Source organism: Dipteris shenzhenensis, chromosome 17 (genome assembly GCF_047967505.1).
Source record: "Dipteris shenzhenensis isolate YYH24624 ecotype China chromosome 17, Dip_SZ_1.0, whole genome shotgun sequence".
NCBI lineage: Eukaryota > Viridiplantae > Streptophyta > Polypodiopsida > Gleicheniales > Dipteridaceae > Dipteris > Dipteris shenzhenensis.
In genome coordinates, this window is record NC_141612.1 from 4,802,164 (window position 1) to 4,809,370 (window position 7,207).

The 7,207-nt window shown below is 38.9% G+C and overlaps 1 non-coding gene across 1 annotated transcript; it reads left to right on the top strand.

Moving 5' to 3' along the window:
- The first annotated feature begins 431 nt into the window (after nucleotides 1-431).
- Nucleotides 432-504, top strand: TRNAV-UAC (transfer RNA valine (anticodon UAC)). Its single transcript has one exon. It is a non-coding gene; the product is annotated as a tRNA-Val (tRNA).
- Nucleotides 505-7,207: the final 6,703 nt, after the last annotated feature.

Here is a 7,207-nt window from a genome sequence, read left to right on the forward strand (position 1 = left end):
AGTGCTCCTTCTGTTTTGTGCCTACGTTAAAGGAGGTTGTCATCTCTTATTTTCTGCGGATCGTTTGTTTGCGGGGGGGAGCACAAGGAGAGAACTTGAAACCACAGGTAATGAATAGAGAGATGAATGTTCCACGGCAAAGAAAAGGTCCGTATGTAATGAAAGAAAGTAATGAATGCCATGCATTGTTTATTAGGCCACTTCATTGTGCCAACGAGTATAGTTTCAAAGGAAAAATTAACGATAAATGGCCGAATGCTGAGTTGGATCCGCAGGAAGAAAGACATGCTCCGTTGTTGGAGTGGCTAAACGCAACAGTCGTTCCATCGATCGCACCACGTCCTCGAATTTAATTGCTTCTTCCTGTACACAACACTCGTTGCTTTAAAAACTTTCTATATAAACATTTTCTCTTGCACTCTAATCAACAAGGTCCCATGGTGTAGTGGTTATCACGTTCGCTTTACACGCGAAAGGTCGCGAGTTCGAAACTCGCTGGGGCCAATAATTTTTTGCTCAATACTTTTCCAATATTGGTCAACGAACCATGGTTCTTTAAACCACTTGGGCGTTTTTCTTCACAAAAAGAAGCCACTCATTGCTAATGACAATACTTGTACTCGTGAGCACCTCCCTTAGAGAGTACAAGTACTTGTGAGCACCTCCCTTAGAGGGACGAGTTGATTTGGGAAGAGAGAGAGAGGGACTAGTTATTTGGGAAAGAGGGAGGGAGAGGGGTAGAGAGAGAAAGAGATGTCACTCAGAATAGAAACCGTGGCTTAAAATAATTGGAGGGACACTTTTTTTAATAAGTGTAAGGAGAGCACTCCCTAATAAGTGTAAGGAGAACACTCCCTGCAGGGCAATGCTAACAAACGGTCTTGAATTTAGGAACAAGGTCATTCATAAGCCTGCTTGAGATCCAAAAAGCAAAAAAAAGACGAACAATGAAAAACATTCGTAAGGTCTGCCCGAGATCGAAAAAGAAGATGAATTGGATGCGTAGCATGGAAAAGAGGGCAGAGAGCTAAGAGAAAGAGAGAGAGAGGTGTTCCAGGGAAGAAAATAGAAAGTGAAACTTGGACTAATCATAAAAAGCCATGCACGTGTACACCCCTCGTCTCTCTTTTAAAGTGGAAATTCCAATAAGGCGAAACACTCAAAGGGGGCAACCCAAAAAAATGATATATTGCAAGGGCCAGTAAGGCCCAAGGAAGGACCAATACAAAAATTTGGTGAACTTCATTAAGGGTAATCCATTCGTGCCCTACGCTGGTGATCAGCAGGAGAGTAAACCATTACGTCAAGTAGCGAGACTCCGTAGAGAGTATTTACTTAACAAAATTACACTCATATAGTGTAGCAGTCAATTCAAAGATGCTAGCAAGAAGAGGTCCTTATTAGTAATTTGCAAAGAGTTGCCAAACTCCAAATTATCCCAAACAACTAGAAGGATGATGACGGCCAAATAGTTGCCACTATAGAAAATTTATAAACCTCACCCAATAGGGCAGCCCTCCAAACCAACATACTACGATCCCCGATTGCATAGCACATGCAACGCTAAACACACTTAACCGTACGCCTTTTCCAAAAAAGATGGCGCATACATATCAGACATAAAGGAATGAACCTGGACCTATCTTAATAGCCTACCGCCAACCACATGAGCATCAACTTTAAGCAAAGAACTTAGCCCTCCCAACCACAAATTCTTGTATCGACCAAGAAGGTGTTTTGTGCGCAAGTCCCCCCTTCCCATTAACCTCACCAACTCAAGCAAGATTCTTTATCACTCAGCACTCGCTGTGGCTTTATTTAGAGCAATTTTCCTAGCAATTTGCCATAGTCTACTGAGAGACGAGATGACATTTTTTTGTCAATTCAATAGGATACAGTGCATCACCTTAGCTAGGAGAGCCCTCTTTGGCCTGTGAAGCTTAAATTTATCACAATTACCTATGAGGCTTCCAATCAACACTATGTGCATCCCACAACTGAACCCAACAATGGTTACCCTTCCTATGAAGGGTTCTTGCATGAGGAGGATCAACAAGTCTATTATTTTTCAACACCGCTTTTCCCCATAAATACGTTCCCAGAGGCCATGCAATCCATCATTACATTTCCACTTAAGACGATCACCTATAGCTTTCCATGCCCACACACAAATTGCACTCCAAAAACCAATAAAGGATCAAAGTTGATCGCACTTTAGCCTATCTTTTTTACCCTTTTTTGCTCCCAACCATTTAAGGCATCTCCTAACTCCGCAAAATACTCACCAAATATGGAGCCCTAGGGGCTCACTTTAGAGCTTTGAGAGTAGTCTCATGGACATACAACACATGTCCTCCATGAAAAGGCCTTTGATGATAATGCCGCAATTGCCAATAACTCCTTGCAAACTTCACAATCCCCAAGATTGCCAAAGAGGATGTCTATTGGCATCTTCCTTAGGTGTCCATCATTTGTAAGTTGAAAATCATAAACAAGTATGTAAACTCTTTTAAAACATGCAACTAATTCAAGAACATATTTCCCTTTCAGTGGATTAACATGCGTAGTCCTAAACCATTGTGCAATAATGGAAGTCAATTGCCCTTGCATAGTCTTTTAAATTTTTGCCTCTTTTGCAATCCAAAATGGGGTGTCCTCTTGAGCAAGTGTTGCAATCACAGAGCCAACCTTCAAATTTTGTATAGAGATTACCCACATTTCAGTGAGCTCTTCTTATCTTTGGGAATACCTTCAAGCACCAAGGTACATCTCTCATGTAGGTACATTGATTAAAGCTTCTACCTCCAGTGGTAAGACTCTAAGATTGTATAGGCCATCGTGAAGAAGGAAAATATGTTGGCCATACAAAAGGATTGCACAAAGTGTAGTGTTACTCTTGAACTGATCAAGGATGAGGGCTTAGTTCTCAAAGAAAGTATTCCACCACAATCCACCGTCTCCACTTCTAGAGTATGCTTTTTCCTTCTCAATCAAACTTCTCTTCTCAAACATGCACCTTTCATAGTTAGCATCCCTTCCTTTGGCTTGTGCCTACTTTAGGTCATTATTAATCACCAAAGGTTTTAAATTGAAGCAATAATTTTACGGATTGGAATGAAGGACAAAAGTTATAGGCCATCGATGGGCACCCAATCTAGAGAAGAGGGATATTGCTTATCATGTACATACATTCTTTGATTTTCTTTCTTCTTTATGAGAAATTGATGTTGAAATCTCAAGTCATCCAATCCCTTGGTACAATAGTTATCACCATCTTCATCTTGAATATATCTCTTGAAATCGTAAGTCTCTTTTTCCAGGTGTTGGAGTATAAGACTTTTTCACAAGATCCATCATCTCTACCAAAGTGAATGCATAATTTCTTCCAATCTTCTTGAAGAATGTACTAAAAATTTGATCTATTTGATTGTGAGTATGACCAACCAAGAGGAATCCAACATTGATCTTATCAACAATTCCCTTATCCACAAGCACACACATGTATGCAAGGGCTGCCTAGTTTTTATTTTCTCTTGTTGTATTCTTAAGCTGGATACCACTCCCAGCATCACCTCTAGCTCCTGATCTGTGCTCCCGCTACTACTATTGAAGACGAAGCATCAACGATACAAAAGACATCCTGCAAGATGCATTCGCACAAATGTATATTTTTTCACATCTTTTGGAACCCTCATGAATTGTGGCAATAGGCTTTCTTTAAAGATTCAAAGATAGTTATTGGGATTCTTCAAGCACTTTCTTCTATGCTTTGCCAGCTTGGAGCATTCTTGAGCTTGTTGCTCTCTATAGTGCTTAAGAATACTATTAATTTTGAGATGCATCTAAAATCCCATTGAAATTACCAAACATACTCAATTCTTTTGGAGATTCAACCTATACATGTAAAAAGGTTAGTACCTTGTTTGCTTTAGGTTGATGCCCTTAATCATAGACTCTTGGGCTTTGCGGACATAGTACATACTCCCATTCTTACTTTTTGGGGTATCTTGACATCATTAAAGAATTATTCCACAATCTGCTAAAAGGAGCAAACTTTTCATTGCCTTCTGACATCTCATCCTTGTATAGTGTGTAAATCTCAAATCTTATGTAGTTATATGTTAAGTTTCTTGTAGGGGCATCACTTTTGCATGCATAGCAAAGTAGCTTTTCATCCATGATATGACCATATGTACAATAGGCCCAATAAGACATGGATTCCTAAAAGACCTTCTCCTCTTTTGCACACATCCAAGGCTTTTCATTCTCTAAGATATGAATGTTTGTAAAGGCTAACGTATAAATTTTCCTACTCCTCAAGCGATACTCTCCCTAGTCATTCTGAAGAGGGGTGATTGCTACATTCAAGTAATAATCTTCTACCTCATGATTTAAACTAAGGTATTGTTGTGCCCTCACAACTCCCAGATTTCTCACATCTACTTGTCCCAAACAATTTTAAACAACACATGGTAGTGCATGTTTCCCTCAGCTGAGCCTTGGATATTAAGAATTGCATCCTCCTCCTCCCATAACTTGTGAATCTTTTGTCAATGTGCAACCTTCGCTTCCATAGTTCTTGGAAGTGGTATATGCACTATGTTCAACTCTTGGTGGTGAAGGCACACATGTGATGGAAGCATTCCCACGTGAAGATGGTCCATTCATAGTCGAGAGAAAGTAGAATGAACATTAGACTTGCCTTGCTAGCTTTGGTCTCGTGCACTACTTCTTTGGCCTCATTCCCTCTCAAGACTCAGGTGCATATGAGGACATTAAAACATATGTGGCTTGCTAATAGGTGTAAATGAAGAGACAAACACATCCCCACAACTAGTTTTTGGGTGGAATGAGGAGACAAAAGGCACTTGGCGTTGATGAAGCCTATATTTTGAGATGACATAGAGGAAGATGTACATGTAGGGTCATAAGTTGAATGAAGAGACAAAAGGCTTATTGGGACTCATAAAGCCTATGTTTTGAAATGACGTAAACGTAGATGCACCAGGATCATAGGTTGAGATTGAGACCAACTATTGAAGATGACAGTAAACACAAAGAGGAACTGATACACCCACAACAATGAAATGCCCATATAGAAGCCATGGGTTATATAGAGACAAGGTATTCTTTGGTAGCAAATCTCTATGCTCACTCAACACTATAAATGGAACCCAAAAAACACAAAAAATAGAGAAAAAATAAGTTTTTAAGGTCCATATTAAGAAATTTAAATATAATCTAGTCTTTTGAAAAATAAAAATTGTGGACTTGAAAAAGTTATTTCCCAAGGCTTTGCCCTAGTCCCTCATTGTTTACTAATCCCAAAATATGGCACCTTCTAACGTCCAACACTAATTTTATTCAATTTTTCTCTTTAAAATATGCACATAAGAATGAAAAAAATAATCATCAAGGAAAGTGTTTTCTAATAGGCTGATCCGATCCTTATATTAGATTAGCATGAAGTTTCAAGCCAATCCAATCCCAAGAATCGAATTTACTTGCATTTTCATGCTAGTCCAATCCTAGAGGGATCAGATTAGCATGGATTATCTTGCTAATTTGATATACCGAGGTTCAAATTATTGTGAGACTGCGTGCTAATCAAATCCCAAGAGTTGGATTTGCAAGAGGCTTTATGCAAATTCGATCCCTAGGCAAGAGGCTTTAAAAGGCTTCTTGCAAATCCAATCCTAGGGATAAGACTTGCATGAAGCCTATTGCAAATCCAATCCCAAGGATTAAATTTTCTTAAAGCCTCTTGGAAAGTTGATCCTTGGAATTATGTTGACATTAGGAGAAATATGATCCCAAGGATTGAATTTTTCTGTGTTTTATGGTACTTTTCCATCTGAATTTTTCTTTTTTCCCATGAATATTGCTCTTTTTTTCCCATTATAAATTTTTTTCTATGAAAATATAGTATCTTTACCTTGCAAAAATCTTTTTGTTATCATACATGTATATTTTAGCTTTTCCAATGTATTTTTAATTCATTTACTAAATGGTCACTATTTGCTTATGCAGGGCAATAAAGCTTAAAATTTTTCATGAGAAGGGTAGTGCTTCTAAGAGTGATTCCCTTGGTTCATCCCCTCAACCAACCGCTACAAAGCTAGTTGAAACCTCGAGCATTACTAAACTAACATCTCCTACTGTTGAAGCTCTTTGCCTTAGGTGGTCAATAAAGAGGGTTCATCGACCCTAAGTTGCCTTCACAAAGGCTCTTAAAAGCAAAGCAGTTTCCAAATGAGGAGTCCTAGGCACTAGTACCAAAACCAATACCCTAGGAATATGTGGTAAATAGACTATATGGACAAAAATCTTTTGTTTTATTTGGCAACGGGTTCCATTTGGATAGCTGATGAGAGGAACCTCAAATTTTGTGGAACAATGAAGGCATCAACCTATAATGAGGATCATGCTTACTCTATCTCTTTCTCTGTGTCCACCAAACTAGATTCTCCACCAAAGAAGATCTTTGTGATTGAGATCAACAGCAATTTTGACAAGATCAATCCCCTACAGCAAGTTAGAAACATGGGAGTCCATTAGGAGAAATTCAAATTTGTTGCTTAAGTTGGATCTCTATTTATTCCCATAGGATGCTTCTTTGGAATCAAGAAGGGAAGCAAACCAAGTAGTGGAGAAGGCTCTAAGAAGGGGACGATCGAGGCAAGCTTGGAAGATTCAAAGAAAAGATTAAAGCAAGCACCTTTGGCTCCTCCCCTTCTTTCGATGACCATGAGTATCTAGATGTGAAGGCTTCAGGTTTTTTTTTACTTCTTGGATAAAACACTTTTAAATTGAGGGAACAAATTTGTGAGAGAAATCTTGTGGATGTCAAAACCTTGTTGCTGCAGGTGAAAAATCTCCATAGGTGATCCAAATTCAAGAAGTAAGGGATCGACATCCTTTACATGTTTTAATGCGAATGCAAGGATGAAATTCCTTTCCCAATGTGGTCCCACTTTTTTGCTATGGTTGATCTAGCTCTTTTCCCAAACAAGGGCAATTTTGATATTACAAAGACCAACTGCTATATCACTTTGTCATAGGAGGACGTCATAGTACAAAGGTAAGGAGGAAGCCTTGCATAGGGTACCTTAACTCTATGTAATTCAAGGTAGCATAAGATTTATGCATACCTCACAAAGGAGGAAGCTATGCTTCTTGCCTAGGATCAATTACCGCTCGGGAATTC